The following is a 21723-nucleotide window of genomic DNA, read 5'->3' as shown; positions in this document are numbered from 1 at the left end:
TACCAAGTTAGATCTCCATGTAGGTGAGGTGGGGAGGGAGTTCAAACTGCTTCTGGTCATGCTGAAACTAAAACAGGAAGTATAGACTAACCCCTGAGAGATGTTGACAGAAGTTCAGGGATAGCCAGAAGCTGCTCCAACCGACCAGGGTGGATCGTGTGGATCATTTATGCATGGCACTGGATGGTTTGGTGAAGGGCAGTGAAGTGGGTGGTTACAAGGAGCTGTACAACTTGATTGCTAGGGAGCATATGTTCAGTCTTTGTTTTGCTCCATCACTACCTTGTGGATAGTAAGCTCTCTGATCCTTGAAAGCTTGCTAAGGATATGACCTGCTGGCTCAACCTAAGGGTCCAAAAGAAGGTATTTTGGGGGAAACTCCCAAAAGAGTGGTCAGGGTTCCCACCAGAAGGACTAGGAAGAGATAAAATTGGAAGGGAGTTCTCTCAAGGCCCCCAAAAAAGACCTCAAAGGAAAGGGTCCCAGTCCTAACCTAGTCAGAAGAAATGGGGCCTCATTTCTAATCTTTTGGTGCAGGGCAGCTCAGCAAGCCTTCTTGAGGCACTGCCCTGTGGCAATAGAAAAGGGCAGCAATCAGCCGTATCTTTGAGATACAGTGCATTCCTGTCCTTTCCCCCTGCTCTGGTGGACATTGGACTGCCATGCCCCAATGTAGACATCCTTGTACATTTTTCCTTTTATTCTTTATTGATTTTTATACATTGGTTGAAGAATTTTATTGCAGTGATTTCTTGCCTCAAAATATTTTTAGGTACTGCTTGAATTTATTACAAAATAGTCAAATAAAATGCCACTTTCAAGTCCCCCAACTAACATGCACAGTGGCTGACATTCTCCAACTCACACATGAAACAAAATGGATTACTGTTTTCACATCCTCTGCATGGCTTTTTTTTTTTTTTAAATGTCTCATTCCAAAGTTTGTGCATATATTCAAAATGTTGGAATATCCTATGTAGTACAGGAGCTGGTGCAATACCCATAATATTCCTTTCCTGCAATACCATCTAGGGAAATTAGAACACACTGACTTTCCCCACACATTATCCTGGCCAGCTTTTGTTAAATCCTCATCCCATATGCCGCAAAATAATAATTATGATAAGAAAAAGTAAATACTAAATGCAGGGAGGCTCGTCAACAAGTGAGAAGGACACTGAGATGGTCTTCTACTAGCTATTAATTGTGAAATGAGTGATCGGATATCTGCTTGCATAGTGCTAGATTCCTTACTCAATGAGGATAAGGGTTTGCCATCTGTGAAGGACAGATAGCTGTATCAAGCCCCATCCCCAAAATGTCAACCCTCATCTTTCAACAAGGTCCAGCTCAGTTGGGGTAAACACATTTATTAAAAATAATGCAAAAATAAATAATTACATCTAGAAGGTACTCTAAACAAACGTCTCTAATTATCACCTTTTCTGGCTCAACAAAAACACCTTTAATAAAATAAACTATTTGATTTCAACATGAGCAGGAAAATAATCCTATATAATCCTAGATTCATGAAGATGTAATTAGGAAAATGCAAGCCTTGCTGTATTAAAGCATTTGCTGGTGTACTCTATTATTTTCCACAAATAATGCAAATAAAGAGATGACATTTGTGACATTTGCTAATGTGGTCTCTGTTAGAAATGGGGTCTTTGGTTGGCAGTCAGGTTACCCCTTGTCCAAGCAAGGGCCCTCACTCTAGTCAGGGTAAGTCACACACAATCCAAATTATCCTGTGCCCACCCTCTGGTAGCTTGGCACTGAGCAGTCAGGCTTAACTTAGAAGGCAATGTGTAAAGTATTCTTGCAATAAATCATGCAATACACAGTATAGCACCATAACAATACACCACACAGTGTTTAGAAAAATATATAATATTTATCTGATAAGTTGTAGGTCAAAACTATTAAAATGCAATAAGTATATGTTGAGATATCACTGTAAAAAGTGATATAAAGTGTCTTTAGTCTCTTAAAAACAGTAAAGGTCTCTTGCAAGCACAAAGTACCTGGTTTGCATTCAAAATCTCTGCAAGGAACAGTAGAGGAGGCAATGCGTGGAAAAACAGGAAGGCGTGCGTCGGTTTCGCCCCTTTGCACACAGACTTGTGTCGTTATTTTTCACACATGGGAAGACTTTGCATCGATTTCTGGCGCGCGGACTTGGATCCTCTTCGGGTTGCTTGGTTTTCGGACGCCTCAAGGTCGATGCGTGGAATCCTGGCCTTGCGGAATGAAGTAACAGGTGCTGCTTCGATTCGGTGGCGTTGCGTGGAAATTTCTCCTGCATGGCAGGCGCTGCGTCGATTCCTCTTTACAAGTCGGGCTGTGTCATCCTGGGTTGGCTGTGCGTTGATCCAGTGGGCCGCACGTTGAATTTCCGGTTGCTTTGCTGGCGCTGCATCAATCTTCTCGTTGCAAAGTCGGGCTGCGTCGTTCCGGTTCGGGGTGAAGTGAATTTTTCACAGCTGGGCAGGCTGTGCATAATTTTTAGTTGGCGGTGCATCAAATTCTTGCTGCACAAGGAGTCCAGTTGCATGAGTGAAATCTTTTTGGTCCCGAGACTTCAGGGAACAGGATGCAAGCTCCATCCAAGCCCCTTGAGAGCACTTCCCAGCACAGCCAGAGAGCAGCAAGGCAGCAGGGCAACAGCAAGGCAGCAGTCCTTCACAGAAAGCAGTCCAGGTGAGTCCTTTGGGCAGCCAGGTAGTTCCTCTTGGCAGGTCTGGTTCAGGGATTCTTCACCAGCAGGTTTATTGCCCAGAAGTGTCTGTGAGGTGGAATGTCTACCCCAAGAAGTGCCTAAAGTCTGTGGTTTTGGGTGCTCTTCTTATACCCATTTTGGCCTTTGAAGTAGAGTTACTTCAAAGGAAAGTCTCACTTGTTTGTGAAATCCTGCCTTGCCTAGACACACACCAGGAGTTTGGAGACTGCATTGTGTGAGGGCCGGCACAGCCTGTCAGGTGTGAGTGAACACTCCTACCCTCCCTCCTAGTACAGATGGCTCATCAGGAAATGCAGGCTACACCCCAGCTCCCTTTGTGTCACTGTCTAGTGAGAGGTGCAACAAGCCCAACTGTTAAACTGACCCATACAGGGAATCCACAAACAGGCAGAATCACAGAATGGTTTAAGCAAGAAAATGCCCACTTTTTAGAAGTGGCATTTTCAAACACACAGGCGGTCATTCTGACCGCGGCGGGCGGCAGTCGCCGCCCGCCATGCGGTTACCGCCGAATGACCGCACCGCGGTCAAAAGACCGCGGCGGTCATTCCAACTTTCCCACTGGGCCGGCGGACGACCGCCAAAAGGCCGTCCGCCGGCCCAGCGGGAAAGCCCCTGCAACGAGGAAGCCGGCTCGGAATGGAGCCGGCGGAGTTGCAGGGGTGCGACGGGTGCAGTGGCACCCATCGTGATTTTCACTGTCTGCAGAGCAGACAGTGAAATTCTTTGTGGGGCCCCGTTAGGGGGCCCCTGCACTGCCCATGCCAGTGGGCTTAACTTCAGAGCGCTAGGTGTAAAGTATTTGTACCAACACACACAGTAACTTAATGAAAACACTACAAAATGACAACACCGGTTTAGAAAAATAGGAAATATTTATCTAAACAAAACACCAAAATGACAAAAATCCGACATACACAAGTCAAGTTATGAATTTTTAGAGATTAAACTCAAAAAAATAGCGCTTAGAAACAAGAATGCTTCGATGAGATGTTAACACGGCGTTGTGACGGAGTCGTTCCCAACAAGCCGACACCAGCGGAGCCGGACACGGAGTCGTGTAGACCCCCAAGTACAGTACCTTTGGTGAAGAGTGAAAACAAGCCGATGCGCGAAGTCGGGAATCGCGGCGTCTGTGCGAAATGTTGAATCCGTACACTTCGAGCGGCGTCGGTCACGATGTGGTGTGGCGACTTCAACGGAGTCGCGGACTTCAGCGGGGCTGCTGCAGCAGCATCAGGACTGCGAAGAGCTTCGCGTTCCAGCGAAGGTCACGGCGTCAGGTGCAGACGGCGTTACCGGATTCAGCAGCGGCGTCGGTCCGAAGTCATCCGAAGTCGATTTCCTTGGATTCCACCAGCTTTCCTTTCAAAGGTCCAGGGACTGGATAGGGCACCACTTGTCGGGGCAGGAGTCTCTCCAGAGACTCCAGGTGCTGGCAGAGAGAAGTCGTTGCTGTCCCTGAGACTTCAAACAGGAAGCAAGCTCTAAATCAAGCCCTTGGAGATTTCTTCACAAGATGGAAGACACACAAAGTCCAGTCTTTGCCCTCTTACTCTGGCAGAAGCAGCACTGCAGGAAAGCTCCACAAAGCACAGTCACAGGCAGGGCAGCACTTCTTCCTCAGCTATCAGCTCTTCTCCAGGCAGAGGTTCCTCTTGGTTCCAGAAGGGTTTCTAAAGTCTGTAGATTTTGGTGCCCTTCTTATACCCATTTTAGTCTTTGAAGTCACCTTTCTTCAAAGGGGACTCACACCTACTTGTGAAATCCTGCCTTGCCCAGGCAAGGCCTCAGACACACACCAGGGGGTTGGAGTCTGCATTGTCAGAGGCAGACACAGTCCTTTCAGATGAGTGACCACTCCACCCCTCCCTCCTAGCAGAGATGGCTAATCAGGAAATGCAGGTTACACCCCAGCTCCCTTTGTGTCACTGTCTAGTGTGAGGTGAAAAACAACCCAACTGTCAAAACTGACCCAGACAGGGAATCCACCAACACTGCAGAGTCACAGAATGTTTTAAGCAAGAAAATGCTCACTTTCTAAAAGTGGCATTTTCAAACGCACAATCTCAAAATCAACTTTACTAAAAGATGTATTTTTAAATTGTGAGTTCAGGGACCCCAAACTTCACCTGTCCATCTACTCTCTAGGGGAATCTACACTTTAATCATTTTTAAAGGTAGCCCCCATATTATCCTATGAGAGAGACAGGCCTTGCAACAGTGAAAAACGAAGTTGGCAGTATTTCACTGTCAGGACATATAAACCACATTACTATATGTCCTACCTTATCCATACACTGCACCCTGCCCTTGGGGCTACCTAGGGCCTACCTTACATGTAAGAAAAGGGAAGGTTTAGGCCTGGCAAGTGGGTACACTTGCCAAGTCGAATTTACAGTGTAAAAATACACACACAGACACTGCAGTGGCAGGTCTGAGACGTGATTACAGGGTTACTTGTGTGGGTGGTACAACCAGTGCTGCAGGCCCACTAGTAACATTTGATTTACAGGCCCTGGGCACCTCTAGTGCACTTTACTAGGGACTTAACAGTAAAACAAATATGCCAATCATGGAGAACCAATTACGTACACATTTTAAACAGGAGCACTTGCACTTTAGCACTGGTTAGCAGTGGTAAAGTGCCCAGAGTAATAAAACAGTAAAATCAGAGTCCAGCACACATCAACAACCTGGGGAACAGAGGCAAAAAGTTAAGGGAGACCACGCCAAGGATGAAAAGTCTAACACGTGTCTCCCCCAGCTAAAAGTGGGGAGCAACTACCCAACCTCATGGGAGTTCTCATCACTAAGGCGGAAGAACCTGGACAGACCATCAGCATTGGCGTGTTCTGTACCAGGACGATGTTCCACCGTAAAGTCCATCCCCTGTAGGGAAATGGACCACCTCAACAGTTTTGGATTCTCACCCCTCATTTGCATTAACCATCTGAGGGGCCTGTGGTTGGTCTGAACTCGGAAGTGAGTCCCAAACAAGTAGGGTCTTAGCTTCTTCAGTGCCCAGACCACAGCAAACGCTTCGCGTTCTATGGCACTCCACCTACGTTCCCTGGGTAGTAACCTCCGGCTAATGAAGGCTACGGGTTGATCCAGGCCCTCTTCATTAAGCTGTGAGAGTACTGCTCCAATACCATGCTCTGAGGCGTCTGTTTGCACAACAAACTCCTTGGAGTAGTCAGGTGCCTGCAGCACAGGTGCTGTGCACATGGCAGCCTTCAGGGCATCAAAAGCCTTCTGGCAAGCCTCTGTCCAGATCACTTTCTTGGGTTGCTTCTTAGAAGTCAACTCAGTTAAAGGGGTAACAATGGTACCATATCCCTTAGCAAACCTCCAGTAATATCCTGTGAGACCTAAAAAGGCTCTCACTTCAGTCTGGGTCTTGGGAGGCTCCCAAGCCAGAATCGTGTCAATCTTAGGCTGTAGGGGTGCCACCTGGCCACTCCCCACCTGGTGTCCTAAGTACATCACAGAACCCTGCCCTATTTGGCACTTGCTTGCCTTAATAGTGAGGCCTGCCTTCTGCAGGGCCTCTAACACTCTCCAGAGGTGTTGCAGGTGTTCCTCCCATGTGGAACTAAACACAGCAATGTCATCCAGGTAGGCGGCACTGAACTCATCCAGTCCTGCCAACACCTGGTTGACCAACCTCTGAAAGGTGGCAGGGGCGTTCTTCATCCCAAAGGGCATCACATTGAAGTGGAAGTGCCCATCTGGGGTAGAGAATGCTGACCTCTCCTTTGCCCCCTTAGTTAAGGCAATCTGCCAGTACCCAGATGTTAAATCAAACGTACTGAGGTACTTGGCAGCTCCTAACCGATCAATGAGCTCCTCAGCTCGGGGGATGGGGTGTGCGTCAGTCTTGCTGACTGCATTGAGACCCCGGTATTCCACACAGAACCTAAGTTCTGGAGTGGCACCAGGAGCAGCAGCCTTTGGGACCAAGACCACTGGGCTGGCCCAAGGACTGTTGGAGTGCTCAATAACCCCTGGGGTTAACATTTTGGAGACTTCCTCCTTAATGCAAGCCCTGACCCTGTCAGTCACCCTGTAAACCTTATGTTTAACAGGTGTACTGTCCCCAGTGTCCACATCATGTGTGCACAGGTGTGTGACTCCTGGGATCAGGGAAAACAGCGAGGCGAACTGTCCCAGCATGTGGCGACAGTCCCTCTGCTGTTCCTCAGTCAGGGAGGGGGAGAGGATCACTCCCTCCACAGACCCATCTTGCTCTCCTGCAGACAGGAGGTCAGGAAGAGGCTCACTCTCTTCCTCCACCCTGTCATCTGTCGCTAGGAGCATGGTTAGCTCAGTTCGCTCAAAGTGTGGTTTGAGGCGGTTGACATGTAGGACCCTCAAAGGGTTCCTGGGGGATTGCAAGTCTACCAGATAGGTGACCTCGCTCTTTCTTTCCACACCTCAAAAGGCCCAGTCCAGTTATCTTGGAGAGCCCTAGGCTCCACTGGTGCGATGACCCACACTTTTTGTCCAGGCTGAAACTCAACCAGAGTGGCATTCTGGTCGTACCACCGTTTCATATCCTCCTGGCTTGCTTCCAGGTTCTCCTGAGCGAGACTCCTGAAGCGGGTAGTCTGGTTTCTTAGTGCCAGCATGTAGCTAAATACATCCTGGGGTGGTTTACTAGGAGCTTTCTCCAAAGCCTCCTTCACCAGACTGAGCGGTCCCCTCACAGGGTGGCCATAGATGAGCTCAAAGGGGCTAAAGCCAAGTCCCTTTTGAGGCACCTCCCTGTAAGCGAACAGAAGGCATGGCAAGAGGACGTCCCACTTACGCCTCAAGGGCTCTGACAGGCCCTGAATCATGCCTTTCAAGGTGCGGTTGAATCTCTCAACCAGACCATTACTTTGGGGGTGGTAAATTTGTAGGTTACCCCACACACCTTCCACAGAGACTTCATATAAGTGGACATGAAGGTTGTACCTCTATCAGATACCACTTCCTTGGGGAACCCCATGCGGGTAAAAACTCCCATCAAGGCACGTCCCACCACAGGGGCAGTGACCGTCCTTAGAGGAATGGCTTCTGGGTACCGGGTGGCATGGTCCACCAAGACCAGGATGAACCTGTTGCCCATGGCAGTCTTGGGATCCAGAAGCCCCACAATGTCAATTCCTACCCTTTCAAAGGGAGTACTTACTACTGGTAAAGGTTGGAGGGGAGCTTTGCATTTCCCCCCACTCTTGCCACTTGCCACTTGCCTGACAAGTCTGACAAGACCTACAATAAGCAGCTGACTGCTTGTGCATCCAGGGCCATTAAAAGTGGAGACAAGCCTCTTATAGGTCTTGTCCTGCCCTAGATGTCCTGCCAACAGCACATCATGAGCCAAACCCAGTAGGAAGGCGCTGAAGCACTGGGGTACCACCAGCATACGAGCTGACCCAAGCTCAGGAACCTTAGGCTCACTATACAGGAGGCCATCCTCCCAATAAATCAGGTGAGTACCTGGCGCCTCGCCAGCTGCCTGGGCTGCAGCCTGCTGCCGCAGCCCCTCAAGAGTAGGGCACTCCTTCTGCGCTGTTCAGAATGCTTCCCTGGTGGGTCCCCCTTCCTGCTGCCACTGCGACAGCTCAGGGACCTCCCCCAGTTCAGCCACCTGCTCCCCTGTAGGTTCTGGGGCGTCACCCTCCGGCTCCGCCTCCTCCCGGACCGTGGGAACCTCGGGCCGGTTTCCCATGCCCCCCTGCCCTTCCTCTTCTTGGCGGTCCCCTGGGCCACTGTTTCAGGCTCCAGGGGCTCTTGACTACCATGATTGGCTGCCATAGACCGGGTGGATACGCATACCCACCCAGGCAGACCCAACATCTCCAAGTGAGACCTGTGTTCCACCTCCTTCCAAGGGGAATCCTCCAGGTCGTTACCTAGCAAACAATCAACAGGCATGGTTGGACTCACAGCTACTTTCCAGAAACCTGAGACCCCCCTCCCATTCAAAGGGAACCTGCACCACTCTGCAGAGGCGGTCAGAGTTGTCTACCGCAACTACTTGGTGAAGTACACGGGGATCAATCTGCTCTTCAGACACCAGGTGACTCCTCACTGTAGTCACACTGGCTCCTGTGTCTCTCAGAGCCTCCACCCTCTGTCCATTGATGGTCACCCATTGCCTGTACTTCTTAGTGTTATCAGGCACTAGGTTTCTCTGGACCATCTCACTGTCCCCTTGTGAGAAAAGGGTCATTTCTGCTGGTTCCCACCCACCTGAAACCAATTCCTCCCCAAGCGCTACACTGGCCAAACCCTGGTATGGTGCACCAGTGGGTGCCGGTGTACTTTTGGGGCATTTGGGGTCCCCCCTCACATGACCCACCTGGTCACATGCATAGCACTTACGTGGGGGACCACCTGCCACTGGCTTCCCTTTGGACAACCATGGCTTCTTTTCACTGGGGTGTTGGGAATCCTTACTCTGGGAATCAGTTTGGGGCCCTTTAGAGAACTCCCCCTGTTTGCCCTTACCCCCCCCTTTCCTCTGAGAGGGACCCTGCCCACCCTTGGCGTGGTCTCCCCCATACCTCTTTTGGACCCTGGTGCTCTCCCAGCGGTCCGCTTCCTGCGCAAGCTTCCTGGGGTCAGTCAGCTTGCTGTCAATGAGGTGCTGGCGCAGCTCTGGAAAACAAACTGTACAAGTGCTCCCAAGCAATTAAATTGTAAAGCCCCTCATACGTGTTTACCTTACTGCCCTTCACCCAACCATCCAGTGACCTGCAAAAAGAATCAACACATTCCAACCATGTTTGGGATTCCTTTCTCTTGTAGGATCTAAACTTCTCCTTGTACTGCTCAGGGGTGAGACCATACCTGGTGAGTAAGGCCTCCTTCATGACAGGGTAGGTGAGACTCTGAGCATCCCCTAAGGCCGTCAGTGTGTCCCTCCCCTCTGCCTCAAAATGCTTCCACAGGGCTGCCCCCCAATGAGCTTCAGGGACCAGGTTCATGTGGAGAGCTGACTCATAACCCTTGAACCACAAGTAGATATCATCCACCCTCTTATAATCCCTCACAAGGTCCTTTGGGATGTGTACCCTTCTCTCAGGCTGCACTGTAGGATTGCTGCCACCATCCCTACTGGACTGGCTCCTCTGATCTAACTCCTTTAAGTTAAGCTCATGAGGCAGCTGCATCTTCCTTTCCTCAAGGACTGCTCTTCTCTCCTCTCTTTCTTTCTCCAGATTGAGCTTCTGCAGCTCCAATTGGTATGCCCTCTCTGCCCTGCAACTCCTCAGGTGTCAGACCCTTGGATGAGACACTGCTACCTGCCCTGGAAACCTTTTCCCTGGACATAACAGGCCCACCCACAATACCATTGTGTACTGAACACTCTACATCATCCTCCTCATCTCCCTCATCCTCTGTGTGCCCTTCAGTGCTCTTGGCTGTCACCCAGGCCCTCAGCGCCTTTTGCAGCTCCTCCTTCCTGGACGAGCTCTTAATGGGACAGTCAAAACTTTTACAGAACTGCTTCAACTGAGCTTTGGTATAACTCTCCAATTTCTCAAGGTCAACGTCAGCTCCAACTGATGCATCTACAAGTAGAGACATGATGAAAGGTAAAAAGAGTGCAAAGTTCCAAATGCAGAACCAAGTTCCCAAATGAAGTTCAAAGTCAATCAAGGATCAGCGAAAAAAAACAAAGCAGGGAAAAATCCACAAAAAGAGAAAAAGCAAAAATCTCAAGACAAGCAGTATGTGGTCACGTAGTGGTCTGAACTCAAACAGTAGTATACACTTAATTACTGTATGTCAAGTACTACAAGTCCAAATCCCAACCGCTGATCACCAATGTTAGAAATGGGGTTTTTGGTTGACAGTCAGGTTACCCCCTGTTCAAGCAAGGACCCTCACTCTAGTCAGGGTAAAAGAGAATCACCCTCAGTTAACCCCTGCTTACCCCCTTGGTAGCTTGGCAGAGCAGTAGGCTTAACTTCAGAGCACAAGGTGAAAAGTATTTGTACCAACACACACAGAAACTTAATGAAAACACTACAAAATGACAACACCGGTTTAGAAAAATAGGAAATATTTATCTAAACAAAACAAGAACAAAACGACAAAAATCCGACATACACAAGTCAAGCTATGAATTTTTAGAGATTAAACTAAAAAAAATAGCGCTTAGAAACAAGAATGCTTCGATGAGATGTTAACACGGCATTGTGACGGAATCGTTCCCAACAAGCCGACACCAGCGGCGCCGGACACGGAGTCGTGTAGACCCCCAAGTACAGTACCTTTGGTGAAGAGTGAAAACAAGCCGGTGCGTGAAGTCGGGAATCGCGGCGTCTTTGCGAAACGTTGAATCCGTGCACTTCGAGCGGCGTCGGTCAAGACGTGGTGCACGACTTCCACCGAGTCGCGGACTTCAGCGGGGCTGCTGCGGCGTCGGGCCTGTGAAGAGCGTCGCGTTCCAGCGAAGGTCACGGCGTCAGGTGCAGGCGGCGTTACCGGATTCAGCAGCGGCGTCGGTCCGAAGTCGATTTCCTTGGATTCCACCAGCTTTCCTTTCAAGGGCCCAGGGACTGGATAGGGCACCACTTGTCGGGGCAGGAGTCTCTCCAGAGACTCCAGGTGCTGGCAGAGAGAAGTCTTTGCTGTCCCTGAGACTTCAAACAGGAAGCAAGCTGTAAATCAAGCCCTTGGAGATTTCTTCACAAGATGGAAGGCGCACAAAGTCCAGTCTTTGCCCTCTTACTCTGGCAGAAGCAGCACTGCAGGAAAGCTCCACAAAGCAGAGTCACAGGCAGGGCAGCACTTCTCCCTCAGCTATCAGCTCTTCTCCAGGCAGAGGTTCCTCTTGGTTCCAGAAGTGTTTCTAAAGTCTGTAGATTTGGGTGCCCTTCTTATACCCATTTTAGTCTTTGAAGTCACCTTTCTTCAAATGGGACTCACACCTACTTGTGAAATCCTGCCTTGCCCAGGCAAGGCCTCAGACACACACCAGGAGGTTGGAGTCTGCATTGTCAGAGGCAGACCCAGCCCTTTCAGATGAGAGTGACCACTCCACCCCTCCCTCCTAGCAGAGATGGCTAATCAGGAAATGCAGGTTACACCCCAGCTCCCTTTGTGTCACTGTCTAGTGTGAGGTGAAAAACAACCCAACTGTCAAAACTGACCCAGACAGGGAATCCACAAACATGGCAGAGTCACAGAATGGTTTAAGCAAGAAAATGCTCACTTTCTAAAAGTGGCATTTTCAAACGCACAATCTTAAAATCAACTTTACTAAAAGATGTATTTTTAAATTGTGAGTTCAGGGACCCCAAACTCCTCCTGTCCATCTACTCTCTAGGGGAATCTACACTTTAATCATTTTTAAAGGTAGCCCCCATATTATCCTATGAGAGAGACAGGCCTTGCAACAGTGAAAAACGAAGTTGGCAGTATTTCACTGTCAGGACATATAAACCACATTACTATATGTCCTACCTTATCCATACACTGCACCCTGCCCTTGGGGCTACCTAGGGCCTACCTTAGGGGTGCCTTACATGTAAGAAAAGGGAAGGTTTAGGCCTGGCAAGTGGGTACACTTGCCAAGTCGAATTTACAGTGTAAAAATACAGACACTGCAGTGGCAGGTCTGAGACATGATTACAGGGTTACTTGTGTGGGTAGCACAACCAGTGCTGCAGGCCCACTAGTAACATTTGATTTACAGGCCCTGGGCACCTCTAGTGCACTTTACTAGGGACTTAACAGTAAAACAAATATGCCAATCATGGAGAACCAATTACGTACACATTTTAAACAGGAGCACTTGCACTTTAGCACTGGTTAGCAGTGGTAAAGTGCCCAGAGTAATAAAACAGTAAAATCAGAGTCCAGCACACATCAACAACCTGGGGAACAGAGGCAAAAAGTTAAGGGAGACCACGCCAAGGACGAAAAGTCTAACAGCTCCCAAAGAGAATCTACGCTTTAATCATGTTTAAAGGCAGCCCCCAGGTTAACCTATGCGAGAGATAGGCCTTGCAACAGTGAAAACCGAATTAGGCAGTATTTCACTGTCAGAACATATAAAAAACATTAGTGTACGTCCTACCTTAAGCATACACTGCACCCTGCCCATGGGGCTACCTAGGGTCTACCTTAGGGGTGTCTTACATGTGGGAAAAGGGAAGGGTTAGGACTGGCAAGTGGGTATACTTGCCAAGTCCAATTTACAGTTTTAAACTGCACACACAGGCACTGCAGTGGTAGGTCTGAGTCATGATTACAGACTACTTATGTGAGTGACACAAACAGTGCTGCAGGCCCACTAGTAGCATTTGATTTACAGGCCCTGGGTGCCTCTAGTGCACTTTACTAGGGACTTGCTAGTAGATCAAATATGCCAATCATGGATAAACCAATCAACCGTACAATTTACACAGACAGCATATGCACTTTAGCACTAATTAGCAGTGGTAAAGTGCTCAGAGTGCTAAAGCCACCAAAAACAGGTCAGGAAAAATAGGAGGAAGGAGGCAAAAGGGTTGGGGATGACCCTGCAAAAAGGGCCAGGTCCAACAATCTCGAAAAGAATAACTGACCCTTGCCAGTATTTAGGTAAAATTAACTTGGAAAGGGCGTGGCTTGCTTTAAGTCAAATGGGAACCCTTGAATATGTGGCTCTGTACATTTAGCTTGTATTAAAAACAAGCCGATTTACGAGACGAAATAAAGAAGAGCAAACGTGCATCATCAATATAAATTACTAATTGGTATGTGTCATTGTGTGGAGATATCAACTTGAAGATATGCAGATGTAGGCCTTCATTCCTCAACTATGGAGAATCATCCCTGCTGCTCGGTGGTGAACATGCAAAGTGACTTTACTAGGAATGGTAAACTTCATTCACACAGAGCAGGGCAGTTTGTACTTAAATATAGTTAGGAGATTTAGCACAGTATAAAGAGCAGTTTATGGCAAAATTAAAACCATGATACTTATTACCAGATTTCGGGCCAAGTGGAACACACATTTGTGCAAGATTAGAACGACTGATTAACCTCTAAATTTCGCATTATGTCTAATTTTAGTTAATAAATTGGCCTCTAGTCTCACCCCAGATCGAGGCTTTGATAGGAAAGTTTGTAGTTCAATAACAACAAGCAGTGCGCTCCTGCGACGTTGTTGCTTTTCTCATAACTATACATATGTAAGTGTGTTAGACATGTGTGAGTAATAATAGCCCGTAAATGGCAAGACACTAATTTACAATCATATCCTTGTTTGCAATTAGTGTTCGTTACTTTGTCAATGTCTTTAAGTAAATGAAAAGGCCAACAATGTAGCAGGAAATTGATAAGGTTTCTCTAAAGTGCGATTTATGTTAAATTATAAATATAAGTGCATTTGTCTTTTATATTGTATACGAGCGCCGCTGCCGCAGCATAAGAATGCAATTATACAAATGTACATTGTCTGAAAGTAAATTGCAACTGCAAATGCGTAAGTAAATTACTTGAAGGGAGATATTCTGTTCATTTCATTTGTGTTATTTTCTTACTTTCAGAAGCCTAGGTTAACATAAGATTAACTGTTGCACCCCACAGATGCTTTCTCATTTTGTCAGTCAGGAACCTGCATTTACAATAGGGTTTATTTGCAATGATGCTTTGTGAACGTGGCTCTAGTGTCTGAATCGTAGGCAAACAAACCAATGTTATTTCACTGTACCCTAGGAATATCCACCCTGCACTCTCTATAGCAAACCAGGACCAGCATCCCTGCATAGCCCGTACCAGTTTATTAAATGCTTCGGTAAGGAAGTGGTATTAAGGGTATGCCTCTGGAATGATATATTCCAACTATCAGTCTAGAATAGTGATACTGTGGGATTTATATGTCAGTGGAGGGGATATCTGTCACCGTTGTGACAGAGTAACCCTTCTACTGAAATTTAAATCAGGCCCTTAGTTTCCTGACATTAGGTCATGCTCTTGATACCCTCCTAATCATCATCTCTACATTCCCATGCCTCTGCCTGACTCTGATGGACACCCACACATTTAGGAATCGTAGGATGCCACCACACATTCTGTCTCATGTGGGCTGGATCCTAAGTAGTGTATTTGCTATATAAAGACCACCCGGAGTCAGGGAAGCTCGCAGTGACATCTTTTGGTTCTGAAGGGAGTAGACACCAACCCTAGGAAATACACTACTTTGATTACACTATGCAAAATGCTAGAAAAGCCATAACTAAATGACAAGGGGGAATAAGGCTACGTTTAGCTGTTAAAGAGGGAGTTGCTAAGGTGGTGCAGATAAAAGGAATCCAGCAATGGCAGACAACAAGGAGGAACCAAAAGCAGTGTTTCATAAAACCAGGTTATCACAACCAAAGTAGACAGGGCCTTCCATCCTGCTCCATTGTAGTTCTCTCTCTCTTTCTCCCTCTCTCTCCCCCTCTCTCTCCCCCTCTCTCTCCCCCTCTCTCTCCCCCTCTCTCTCCCCCTCTCTCTCCCCCTCTCTCTCCCCCTCTCTCTCCCCCTCTCTCTCCCACACACACACACACACACACACTTCTGCCTTGTAGACAAGTTGATTTCAAGATACCGAGCTACAGAAAGAGGAGTGAAGAATGCCACACTGCTTTAGTTGATCTAAAGAGGCAAAAAAGGAGAGAGTTGCTAGAGATGGTGGTCCCTAGCCAAAGTCTGGTTTCTCTTCCATACTGCAGGTGGGGAATTCATTTCACGAGCGTGTCGAGGAAAGGTTGTATGTCAAAACATGCACACAAAAATGTCGACCTGCAACAATATAGCCTCCAAAATATTGGCATGCACAGTATTGTCAAGGTAAGCATAGATAGAGGAGTGTAGAGTTACTTGGCTTTACTATATTGCACAAATGGCTTAGTTTTTGGTAATGTTGCAAATCAATGTATTAAACTTTATATTTTGATATGAAAACAAAGAGATCAATGAACATTTGATATACCTTTGTGAAGCGATGCAACATATCAAGTGTAATGAACCATACTCTGAGAGCTTTGAAGAACAAAGATCATACCCTCAAACCTTAGTATCTAGTAAATGAATATATAGGTCTAATAGCACAATATATCCAAGACTGTTATTCTCCATTACAGAAGAATAAATATTAACCCATCCCTACTGATAGGCGCTGTAATTAAAAGGTTGGACGTCTACTTTTAAGTTTTACATGCGTTGGTAGTGAAAACTCCTAAAGCTAGGTAGCCCCATGGGCAGGGTGCAATGTATGTTAAAGGTAGGACATGTACTGATGTGTTTTACATTTCCTCACAGTAAAATACTGCCAAATTCGGTTTTCACTGTTGCAAGCCATATCTCTCTCATAGGGACAGCTCTTTCCTTCAAAATCTGTGAAGCCTGACAGACTTTATTCACTTACATTTTTTAGTGTGCAAAGGGCATTCCAAAACAATAGGTTTAAAAACATGCAAGAACTGCAGATGTCTGCAAAACCACCACTCCCCACCCCAAGGTCTGTTCCTGGTGAATGGTCTCCAAGCCTGATTTAGTGTCATGTGACAAATGTATGAAGATGAACCTGATGGCTGTTTGAGACCATGAAGCTAAACTCCATATCATGGAACACCATTGAAAGACACAGAAGGCCTGGACCTGGTAGAAATTAAGAGAGCAGACACTCTGCTCCTGAGGCCGCTCTTGAAGTCATTCGTCTTTGAAGTCAAGATCATCCAGGAAGTAAAAGTCTTTGGTTGGCAGTCAGGTTACCACCTGTCCAAGCAAGGACCCTCACTCTAGTTAGGGTAAAAGAGAATCACCCTCAGCTAACCCCTGCTTACACCCCTGGTAGCTTGGCAGAGCAGTAGGCTTAACTTCAGAGTGCTAGGTGTAAAGCATGTGTACCAACACACACAGGAACTCAATCAGAACACTACAAAATGACAACACAGGTTTAGAAAAATAGGAAATATTTAACTAAACAAAAAAAAAAAACAAAATGACAAAAATCCACAATACACAAGCCAAGTTATTAATAAAAATGCAAAAAGAGTCTTTAAGTAGTTTCAAACACACACTAACGCTGTTAGCGTGAAATAGTACCTTGGGTGCGTCAAAAATAACCCCACAGGGGAGAGTGCACATCAAAAAGGTCTTGCGATGTGTTGATTCCACTCACGAGCGGGACCTTGCGTCGTTTCTCCTTACACCGGTTCGGGACGTGTCGTTTCTTCTCTCCGCAGGTGAGCGATGCGTCAATCTGGTCACCACTCTCGGGTTCGGGCAGGCCTTGCGTTGTTTTTCCACGCCCAGCAGTACTTGAGTCAGAAATCCAGCCGCACGATGATTCGAAAACCCTACAGCGCGGGTTGTGATCTCCCAGCCTCCGTCAGTGATGCTGCGCGTCGTTTCTCCTGCAGTGTGCGTTGATTCTTCAGTCGTGTTTCTTGCGAGCGTCGATTATCAGCTGCAGAGCTGGCGGTGCGTCGTTTCTTCAGCCGCCGATCGGAGTTGCGTTGATCTTTTCCCCGCACAGCGCTCTGTGCTTGGATTTCCTTGTCTTTAGGCTGCCAACTTCTCCTTTCAGGGTTCCAGGAACTGGATGGGCACCACAGGGCAGAGTAGGAGTCCCTCCAGAGACTCCAGGTGCTGGCAGAGAGAAGTCTTTGCTGTCCCTGAGACTTCAAACAGGAGGCAAGCTCTAAATCAAGCCCTTTGAGATTTCTTCTCAAGATGGAAAGCACACAAAGTCCAGTCTTTGCCCTCTTACTCTGGAAGAAGCAGCAACTGCAGGATAGCTCCACAAAGCACAGTCACAGGCAGGGCAGCTCTTCTTCCTCAACTCTTCTCCAGGCAGAGGTTCCTCTTGTTTCCAGAAGTGTTTCTAAAGTCTGTGGTTTTGGGTGCCATTCTTATACCCAATTTCTCCTTTGAAGTAGGCCTACTTCAAAGTAAAGTCTCTTTTGAATGTGAAATCCTGCCTTGCCCAAGCCAGGCACTAGACACTCACCAGGGGGTTGGAGACTGCATTGTGTGAGGGCAGGTACAGCCCTGTCAGGTGTGAGTGACCCATTCCCCCTCCCTCCTAGCACAGATGGCTCATCAGAAATTGCAGACTACACCCCAGCTCCCTTTGTGTCACTGTCTAGTGTGAGGTGCAATCAGCCCAACTGTCAAACTGACCCAGACAGGGAATCCACAAACAGGCAGAGTCACAGAAATGGTAAAAGCAAGAAAATGCTCACTTTCTAAAAGTGGCATTTTCAAACCCACAATCTCAAAATCAACTTCACTAAAAGATGTATTTTTAAATTGTGAGCTCAGAGACCCTAAACTCCACATGTCCTTCCGCTCCCAAAGGGAATCTACACTTTAATCAGATTTAAAGGTAGCCCCCATGTTAACCTATGAGAGGGACAGGCCTTGCAACAGTGAAAAAATGAATTTAGCAATATTTCAATGTTAGCACATATAAAACACATTACTGATTGCAACTTTGGAGGAGGGTGTTAATCCGTCCCAAATGTGACAGATATCCTGCCCACTGTATTACAAGTTTAATAGGATATAATGGACTTGTAATACAGCGGGTGGTATATCCGTCACATTTGGGACAGATTAACACCCTCCTCCAAACTTGTAATCAGGCCCTTTATGTCCTACCTTACCCATACACTGCACCCTGCCCTTGGGGCTACCTAGGGCCTACATTAGGGGTGTCATATGTGAGAAAAGGGAAGGTTTAGGCCTAGCAAGTGGGTACACTTGCCAAGTCAGATTTACAGTTAAAACTGCACACACAGACACAGTGGGAGGTCTGATACATGTTTACAAAGCTACTTATGTGGGTGGCACAACCAGTGCTGCAGGCCCACTAGTAGCATTTGATTTACAGGCCCTGGCACCTCTATTGCACTTTACTAGGGACTTACTAGTAAATCAAATATGCCAATCATGGATAAAACAATTACGTACATATTATGTAAAGGAGCTCTTGCACTTTAGCACTGGTTAGCAGGGATAAAGTGCCGAGAGTAACAAAAACATTAAACGCAGAGTACAGCACACATCAATAACCTGGGGAACAGAGGCAAAAAGTTAAGGGAGACCACACCAAGGATGGAAAGTCTAACAGGCTGACATATATGCTCACCTACACAGTTTGTGATGTTGTGGTGGAACCTTAATTTGATTGTCACCTTTCTCATGTGCACCCAATATGAACCACAATTGATCCTTGGCACTAAAAACAACATTGTGCATTGTGATTTCTTCAGTGCATCATGTGATGCAATTATAGGTACTCTTTGTCCAGCAGCCATACACCACCTTCTTCATCCTCCAGCTAGGCCTCAGGATGATAGCTCAATTTCTCCCAAAGTTCATCAAGTCTATCCACATTTAGAAGTCTACCATCCTGCCAGCCTTCTTTGCTCTGTTACCCATCTAAAGAGGAAGACTGTTTTATCACCTTCACCATCTAGTCTTCCTTCCAGCTTCAGACAGCAGGGCAGAGCTGCTTCTGAGTCTTCACACCTCCAGGACTGTTCTGTTTTTAGAAACATAATAACTGGTGGTAGTAGTGATAGAAAACGCACATCCTAAATCACACCCTGTCTGAGGGCAAAGTAAGGAATAAACAAAGTCAATCAACCGGTGCTAAAATGGTACAGGTTCCCTACCACCCAAGAAATCTAATGTACAAATTAAATATAGATAGTACCACAGAACTCAATGTTCAAGTCCATTCATTACAGTGTGCACACAAATTAAGTCCTTCGGTACTCCAGTATCCAAAACGGAGGACTTTATTCAGTGTTGGTGTAATCCAAAATATGTTTGCAAAAGACAAGCAAAACAGCTAATACGTGTTTCGTCTACGGAACATGATTTTTTCAAGGCTAAACGACCAGTCAAATGTGAACAGTACCGAAATCTTGTAGTCCTGGCTTCCGTGTCACGAAATCCAATAAAGACCAAATTGTCACTAAACAATCCTATAAATACAATCCCTGAAATTGAATGATATGAAGGAGTTCAGTAATAACAAGAATATATCAGAAAAGGGAAGAGTCACTCCTTACTCCAAGCTGAAAATCAGAGTGCGGGTGATGTATATGTTTTTCTATTAAAGGCCATGGTAAGCCCACACTAATGTGGAGAGTAGCCATGTTTCAATAATTCTGTTACTCCGACATATACATCAACCACACTTTGATTTTGAGCTCCGACTACGAGTTTTCGCTACTCTTCACATTTGACTGGTCGAGGGCACAATTCTGGGGTAACCCCCTAGTAGGAGCACATTTCCAACATATCCCCATTTGAGCCCTTTTGAGTAGAAGCACAGTTGTCCTGCTTGACTTTTTATCTTGAAGGCAGTTTTGTCAGTAGAAGTCACTTCAGCTTGTATGGCAAGAAAACTTAAGGGTCTGTCAATTTGTCCCCGTTCAGGTTTTAAAACCCGACAATTTGCTCCTATACACCTACTGAGTATTCTTGCCATAGAGTCATGTTTATTACCCTTCCATATGTCTTTCCTTCTTTTCATTTCACATTTAACCATAGAATGAAGTCCTAACTAAGGTGGCATGGTGTGCAAAATAACAACGGACAGGAATGCTGAGTTAATGTTATTTTCTGCGATTAATTCATGAATTTCATTCTTCACTTTTTTGTATACTTCAGTTCAGCACTCTTAGTGGGACCGGTAAGGTCAGATGTGAGTCTTGTACATACTGTGCCACTGGAACCAAGCTAAACATGTCTGATGAGCCCTCATAAGGGTGAATCTAGTCTTGGGTTTATTGTGTTCCAGTTCAGTGAGAACTTGTCCTGGACGTTTGGGCTGGGCTGTTCTTACTGGGTCACGGTCAAGACTGATTTGCATATGGTTGAGGCTAAACTGAGGTGGCATGGTGTGCAAAATAATGATTGGGTGAGCTACAGCTCTGAATAATACCAGTGGCTGAGATGAATTCAAGCATTCCATCCATCACTTTTCTATTAACTTCAGTACTTACAATTTAAGGCACTGGCTTATATTTTTACTTACTTGTACATACTATGTGAATGATTTACTTTAGTGTTCAAATGTGAAAGTGTTATAATTATTATGAAAAAGAAGTGTAGGTGTATTATTAATAAATAGAGCATAGTATTTAGGATTGTGACATTATGGCACTGAAACAGTGTTGTCTCAGAATGGTATATATGGACTGTGTTACAGACCTCAACTTACCATTGACCAGACACTGTCCAACCACATTAATGGACCAACCAAACTATCAGTTGATGGGAAAAATGAATTTAGTAGTCTAGTAGCCAATCCCATACCTGCATATCCAGATCTTCACAGTGGCCCAATCTTTGGATCTAACTAGGCCATAGATCAGGGCTGATGCATGGTGCATGGAGATGTTGTGCAATGCACAACAGACTACTGCTATTTTTCACACAATTTCTGGGGTGTACAAGAGCACCATTCCCCATGTGGTCAAGACTTCTGACGTAGGATCTAAAAAGTGCATTCAATGATGATATATATATATATATATATATATATATATATATATATATACATATATACACATATATATATACACATATATACACATACACACACACACAATAAGACATATGTATATGTATATATGTGTGTGTGTCCTATTGTATCTCTGCTCCTTTGCTGAGCCAGTGTGGATGGGCATCTGAAGGGTTTGAGGATTTGGGGTGTGAAGGCATACCCAACATCCTCTGCAACAAAGATGTGCTGTTCTTCAATTCTAAAGGTACTGCATATGAATACCTGTATATAGTGACTGCAAGAGTAATGTGGAAAAAGGCAGAACAGAGCTGTATTTCTTTCCCTCCACAGTTTTGGCTGCAACAACATGCCATTATTCAAGGGTTTGGTGGAAGCATAGGTTTTATGTTGAAAGGGGTCTTTTTAAGTACAAAATCAATGCTTCAAGATGTTTCTCACTTTGTATGTGAGC

At 46.2% G+C, this 21723-nt stretch overlaps 1 long non-coding RNA gene across 1 annotated transcript in view; it reads right to left on the bottom strand.

Moving 5' to 3' along the window:
* LOC138266557 (uncharacterized) overlaps positions 1-19282 on the bottom strand; it is a 59608-nt gene extending 40326 nt beyond the window's left edge. The window contains exon 1 of the long non-coding RNA XR_011199545.1: positions 19197-19282. This is a non-coding gene — a long non-coding RNA (uncharacterized lncRNA). The remainder of the gene's footprint in view (positions 1-19196) is intronic.
* Between the last annotated feature and the right edge of the window lie 2441 nt (positions 19283-21723).

This window comes from Pleurodeles waltl, chromosome 11 (assembly GCF_031143425.1).
Source record: "Pleurodeles waltl isolate 20211129_DDA chromosome 11, aPleWal1.hap1.20221129, whole genome shotgun sequence".
Lineage (NCBI taxonomy): Eukaryota > Metazoa > Chordata > Amphibia > Caudata > Salamandridae > Pleurodeles > Pleurodeles waltl.
This window is presented reverse-complemented; position numbering and strand designations above follow the sequence as displayed.